At 45.6% G+C, this 6,545-nt stretch overlaps 1 protein-coding gene and 1 non-coding gene across 2 annotated transcripts in view; one reads left to right on the top strand and one right to left on the bottom strand.

Annotated features, from left to right (window-relative positions):
* Positions 1-6,545, bottom strand: part of SLC37A2 (solute carrier family 37 (glucose-6-phosphate transporter), member 2) — a 28,368-nt gene that overhangs the window by 21,143 nt on the left and 680 nt on the right. The window lies entirely within an intron of this gene.
* Positions 407-479, top strand: TRNAE-CUC. Its single transcript has one exon. It is a non-coding gene; the product is annotated as a tRNA-Glu (tRNA).

The following is a 6,545-nucleotide window of genomic DNA, read 5'->3' as shown; positions in this document are numbered from 1 at the left end:
TGGGGGTGGGGGATGCAGGAGTGGGGACAGGGGACAGGCTCAGCCCTCCAGGTCCTCTGCCAGGATCTCTCATTCCTTCTCAGAGCTGCCTCTCACCATCACAGCTCATCCTTAATGGGTACCAGGAAAATAAGACAAGAGAAAGCTGCTTTGGCAGCATCTGGGACCCCTGGTCTGAAGCTACAGCAGAACAGGGAAAAGTTCGTTAGACCAACAAGAGGCTGGGTCTTAACTTCTGGTCCTGTGACTGCGACCCTGGGCCAGCTGTCTCACCTCTCAGCCTCTGCTTGAGCTTCTTTTAAACAAGACTGTTAACTGTCATCAAGGTGGCCCTGGGGATTAATGCAGAGAACATTTCACCTCTCAGTCTCACTTCGATCTTCCTTTAAATGAGATACTAAGGGACTTCCTGGTGGTCTAGTGGCTAAGACTCTGCACTCTCAATGCAGAGGCCCCGGGTTTGATCCCTGGTCAGGGAACTAGATCCCATAGGCCACAGCTAAGAGTTCGCATGCCACAGCTAAAGACCCGCATGCCCCAACCAAGACTGGGCACAGCCAAATAAATAAATAAGATCGCGAATTCCTATCATAGAGGGGGCGGCAGAGAATAATATGGTTGGATGGCATCATCAACTCAATGGACATGAATTTGAGCAGATTCCAGGGAGAGAGTGAAGGACAGGGAAGCCTGGCGCGCTGCAGTCCACGGGGTTGCAAGGAGCTGGACACGACTGAGGGACTGAACATTACAGGAGATGTCCATAAGTACTATGAGCTGCAATGGACCTGGCAGCAGGCCCTCAGCAAACTCTGGCAGACAGATCCACTGGTTTCTGCTGCAACTACCACCTGCCTCGCCTTTCCAGCTCCCATGGGAGGACCAGAATGTGGGGGAGGACTGCCATGAGGGAGTTCGCAACTCCTGCTTTCCTGCCTGTCTGGTGCCTCATCCCGTTCCTGCTCATCCGGCTCCTGCTCCTCCTCCCACGGGCCACAGGTCCCAGGAAAATGGGCCCAGCCCCATGTGCAGCAGCCATAGTCATCTCTCTGGCAAGATGCCCACATTGCCATCTGCCCCCAGACAGGCCCACTCAGAGGCTGGCACCGGCTAGAGCAGGCCCAGCACTGGGTGAGGACACAGCAGGGGTCTGACTGGAGTAGGAGGGGGGGGTACCATCTTCCTGGGCAGAAACTCCTCCGAGTCTCTGCCTTCTGCCGGCACAGCTCATGCCACCTGCCTCTCAGCCTCCTATCCAGAGGCCACGCCTTCAGACCCCCAGGCTCCCGCCAGCAGGTGACCAATGCTGAAGGGACAGGCTGTGACCTCCCTGCCCTGACTGCCACTCCACGGCCTCTGCTCAGAATACCTCCTGATCCAGCAAGTCAAATGCTACCTTTCCTTTCTAATGAAGATGAATCCCACCTCCAGAAACTGACAAGCACCAAGCCATTCCCAAGGACTAAGTGTGCTCCAGACACCAAGCTAAGTGCTTTCAATGTCTTCTCATTAATTTCACCAAAGCCCTGGGCTAGAGGTACATTGTTATTTCCATTTCAAAGACAAGAACCTGAAGCCTCAGAAATTTAGTAATCTGTCTCAAGCAAAACGCCTCTGTTTTCTTTTCCCCTCCCACCCTCTAATCAGAAGGAAAAGACCAGGGACTTGGGAGTCCATCTAACCTGGATTCAAATTCAGCTCAATCATTGACTAGCTATGTGGTGCTGGACAAGTTACATAACTTCTCTGTGCCTCATTATATCCTTATAATGGGGAATTAGGCCGGGAAACAAACAAAGATCTTGCAGTGAACCACAAACACAATGCCTGGTACAGAGTGGTAGGAAGAGCAAGTAGAATAATAGTCAATAATTAATGTTTAGTCAGTGCTTACTGTGAGCCTGGCACTCATCTAAGCATTTTACCTGCTTCACCTTGCGACAATCCTTAATCCTTACAACTATGGAATGAGGCAGATGTTACAAATATCTTTGCTGTACAGACAGCAAAGCCGAAGCTCGGGGGGAGCCCACCCGCCAAGATCCCACTCCAGAACGCCTGCTTTCTTCTCTTCTGTTTAAAAGTCCTCCCTGGGAACGTGTGGAAGCAGCCAGTTTGATAATGAGAGGACACGCCCTCCCTCTAGCTTAATCCTTAATTCCGAGAAAGTAGGACTGTGTCTTAATCAACTTTGTAAGCCTGAGAGTTCAAAACAATCATGTGTCTACAGTAAGAACTACAAAGATGTTGGGTATTTGTTAGGAGTCCAAACCTACACACGTCAAGAAAGAAGTGAAGGAACACTTGCCGTGGGCTCTCCATCAGCCACGGGAGGTCAAGAACATTCATGGATCACTTTTGCCCCCAAGAACCCACCTGACTTTTACTGATGCTGGGGCAGCTGGCGGGTAGTCCTCAGAGAAGTTAACTATACAAAAGGACACAGTGGTGAGCGGATTTCAATTCAGATCTGTCTTAAACCTGGGAGACATGGTTGGATTCACACTTTAAGAAGTGTCTCAGTGACACGTGCAGCTGTAGAAAGTTATGTGTGTTTCTGAGCTCTTCTAAAATGCTGGTGTGGGACAGGCAACTTCCAATAACCCAGTCTCTCTGCCCCTTCATTTCCTCTGAAATACAAGTTCCTTTGGTTAAAAAGTATAGTTAATATATATGAATAAGACTCTACTAGGAACAATAAGTGGCAGAGAGGTACAACTTTGTATATACAGTAATGAGATGTATTTTTGTTTATTAAGAGAAAAAAGAGAAGTAGAATATGATTATTTATATAAGTATCTCAGAAATGGTTTGCTGCATGAGAAATTTCCATAGACTTCTCAGTACCCTCTTGGTCCATGATCTGTCTCTATGGATCAGTATCCTGGTGTGCGTTGCCTAATGATGACAGTATTGTTACCAGTCATGACTTCAGCTAATCTTATCCAAGCTGCAACTTTACTTCTTTGAGTCTAGCATCTTCTAGGTCAGTGGCTTTCAACTGGGGAGGTACATCAGACTTCCCTACAGAGCTTTATTAAAACATAGATGTTTAGGACTTGCTGGTGTATGTTCATGCACAGTTGTGCCCGACTCTTTGCAACCCCATGGACTGTAGCCAGCCAGGCTCCTCTGTACATGGAATTCTCCAAGCAAGAATATTGGAGTGCGTTGCCATTTGCTCCTCCAGGGGATCTTCCCAACCCAGGGATCAGACCCATGTCTCCTGCATTAGCAGGCAGATTCTTTACCACTGAGTCACTTGGACTTACTAAATCTAAGTTGACATTCTTGGTATTCCATTGGTATATTATGAAAATTATGTCTTGAGACTTCTACATATCTCTAAATACATAAAAATATATATACTGAGATACAAAAAATCTTGAGATATTTTTCCTCTATAAAAATTATCCATTCTTAAAAATCGGATATTGTGTTCACCATCTTCTTTGAAATTAACCTTAAGTATGTTTTTAGACACTGTCTAATATTTTCTGGGTTGGCTTTGTGTGTGTTACATACCTCAGGAACAACCAGACTTCACTGTTAGCTGCATTTTTCTTGTCATGACTTCTCATCAGATCATTCACTTTTGAAAATTATCATTAATAAATTAATCCATACCTTTTCAGATCTCTGACCCTTACAGATAGTTTCTGTTCTATTCTGGATGCTCCCTAAAGGCTCTGCAATCATCTACAAGCCGAAGGTTTTATCTTTAACAACCGAGCACTGTCTCACGAAATCAGTGGACCAGGTACACACTCGTGGGTACAGACTCCTGGTGATATCATTCAGATATCTTTAAGAACATACTTGTGGACTGAGTCAGGACTTCCAAAACTTAGGTAAAAATGCTGACAGGTTTATGAGGTTGCTGACCCAAGATTCAGCAGAACAAGAATTAATCACTTAGAACTGAATGGACTGATGAGGGTAATTGTCACTGACATTCGGAATGTCAGTGACATTATAGCGTTCAGTGTTCTGAATATATAAGAAAGCTCTTTTTTCTTTCTTCTTAATATGCCTGTAACTCATAACAATTTAGGAGATTCTGTTTTTGTAAACTGAAATGAAATGTTGTAAATATTTTATTCTCTCTACCTGACTCCCCAGAATTTAGAAACTTTCATTGTCTCCTTGTTTTTTATAAAATACAGTTATTTGCAAAAGTTCAGTAAGAATCTGTCCTCTTTATTTTATCAGGACGTATTTGAGAACGGGTTTACCAGGTGTCTCTGTCTCCGCAGTAAAGAATCTACCTGCCTATGCAGGAGGCGTGGGTTTGATCTCTGGGTCAGGAGGATCCTCTGGAGAAGGAAATGGCAATCCACTCCAGTGTTCTTGCCTGGGAAATCCCACTGGACAGAAGAGCCTGGGGGACTACAGTGCATGTGCTTGCAAAGAGTCAGACATGACTGAGTGACAGAACAACAACAATTAGAAAACTTGGTTTTGCAACCAAGGTCTTGCCTGGAATATTGTATTTGACAATGATACTCATCTAATCAGATATTGATGCCACTCTTAAGGAATTAAGATTGACAGCCAATGCAAAACCCTCCCAAGAAAACTGGCTTACTGTCTTCCCTTACAGGCAAATCAGGACTTCACTTCCTGGCAGGCCCAGGAACCTTAGGATATTTTGGGGACCTCAAGAAGAGGGGAATTTGTCTATTAATAAATGTATAGGTACATCAGGTAAAACCTAGTGGAGACAATTTCTTGGCTTGGCTTCCTAATCTCAGAACAGTAAATAATAGAAGGCTTTTAAAAGTCCAGTCTCAGAACCCTTATGAAAACTTCCAGCCAAGTGAACTTAACACAGTAAATTATGTATATAGATAATCAGATCAAACCTAACACAACCAACCTTATTTTGTGACCAAAAATAATCATTCTTTGAGACTATTTTTTATCTTAGCAGAGAAAAGTGTAGGAGAGGAAAAAAAAAATGTGTGTGTGCTTCTCTGGAAAACTGTGCATTGCCAGGAGGACAGCCCTCCCCTCCAAGTTATCTGATTCATGCCTGTCCCTGACCTTGAATTTCATCAAACAGTAAGTAACAAATGAAGAAGAAGTGAAGAGAAGTCGCTCAGTCGTGTCCGACTCTTTGCGACCCCATGGACTGTAGCCCACCAGGCTCCTCGGTCCATGGGATTTTCCAGGCATGAATACTGGAGTGGGTTGCCATTTCCTTCTCCAGGGGATCTTCCCAACCCAGGGATTGACCCCGGGTCTCCCACATTGTAGGCAGACGCTTTACCGTCCAAGCTACCAGGGAAGCCCAAGTAACAAATAAGTCATATAAAATATGTCCATGAACTGATAGAGTTTCAATAACCTTCTCTCTCAACCAGTTTTGCCTCAATATTCCTGACTTAAATGGGCATCTTCTTTGTATTCTTTTTAAAATTGTGGTAAAACATCTGTAACATAAAATTTAACTATTTTTAAGTGCCCAGTTCAGTGGCATTTTGTACCTTCACATTCTTGTGAAACCCTCACCATTCATCTCCAGAACCTTCTCATCTTCCTAAACTGAAACTCTGTACCCATTAAACAGTAACTCCCCATTCTCCCCTCCCTGGATTTTCTTTTGTGCCAATTATACCATCTTCTGGCACTCTCATCACCAGTGAAATAAAATCTTTTAAACACATGTTCATTTTCATATCCTTACAAGAGTCATCTGACCTTTTTCTGAAAAATACCAAATAAACAAATGAGTGAGGAAGGCTGGCAGTGATGAGGAAGGTCCCCAAGGAGGACTGTCACTAATTGGAAAGTGCCTTGGGTGACCATCCTGATTTGCCCAGGACTGAGGGGGTTTGGGGTGAAGGATTTTGTTTTAAAACAAGGCTGGGTCCTACTAAGAGCTTGCACCCCATCTAAAGGGTGATGATAATACTCCTAATGATAAAATTTGAGAATTTAGGCCTGATATTGCTAGATCAGAGGAAGGAGGAGTCTGGCTATTAACGTTAAGTTTTATCATTTGCAAGTGATGGCAACTAACACAAAGTGAAACAGAACGAAAGAAAGACACGGTGCAGACCAAGCAAAGTGTTCCGTTGTGTGGCCTCTGATGAAGAGTGGGTTGAAAACTCTCCAGCCCACCAAGCCTCCTTGTGCAGGAGGAAGTCGCTGGCTGGCTGCCGGGGTGACCAGCCAGTTGAGGAGCAGCTGGCCCTGATCTGAGAGGTGTGCCCTCCCCGGGGGTGTCCCTCAGGGCCTGGAGCCGCTCAAGGCAAGCTCCCAGGACCACTAGGTTCTGGTCTTGGAGCTATCCGAGGGCTAAAAGAGACCAAATGGGACACTCGGCAACTCCAACGGCCGCTTTCTCGTAGCAGCAGCTGCCACGCCCTGACCTCGGTTCCCTAGTCTACAAACCAGGGGTCCCCCGGGTGATAAAGGAGGCGCTCTGAATCGGGTCTCTCCCAGGGGGTAGTGTGTGTGCGCGCAGGTGAGGATGCGAAAGGACAAGGCTGAGACGCTCCTGGACAGCGTCCCAGGGAGGGGTTCGGGAGAGGCGGAGT

This window comes from Bison bison, unplaced genomic scaffold, assembly GCF_000754665.1.
Source record: "Bison bison bison isolate TAMUID 2011002044 unplaced genomic scaffold, Bison_UMD1.0 scf7180017864506, whole genome shotgun sequence".
NCBI classification, from domain to species: Eukaryota; Metazoa; Chordata; class Mammalia; order Artiodactyla; family Bovidae; genus Bison; species Bison bison.
Note: the sequence above shows the minus strand (reverse complement) of the source record. Positions and strands in the feature narration are given on the sequence as shown.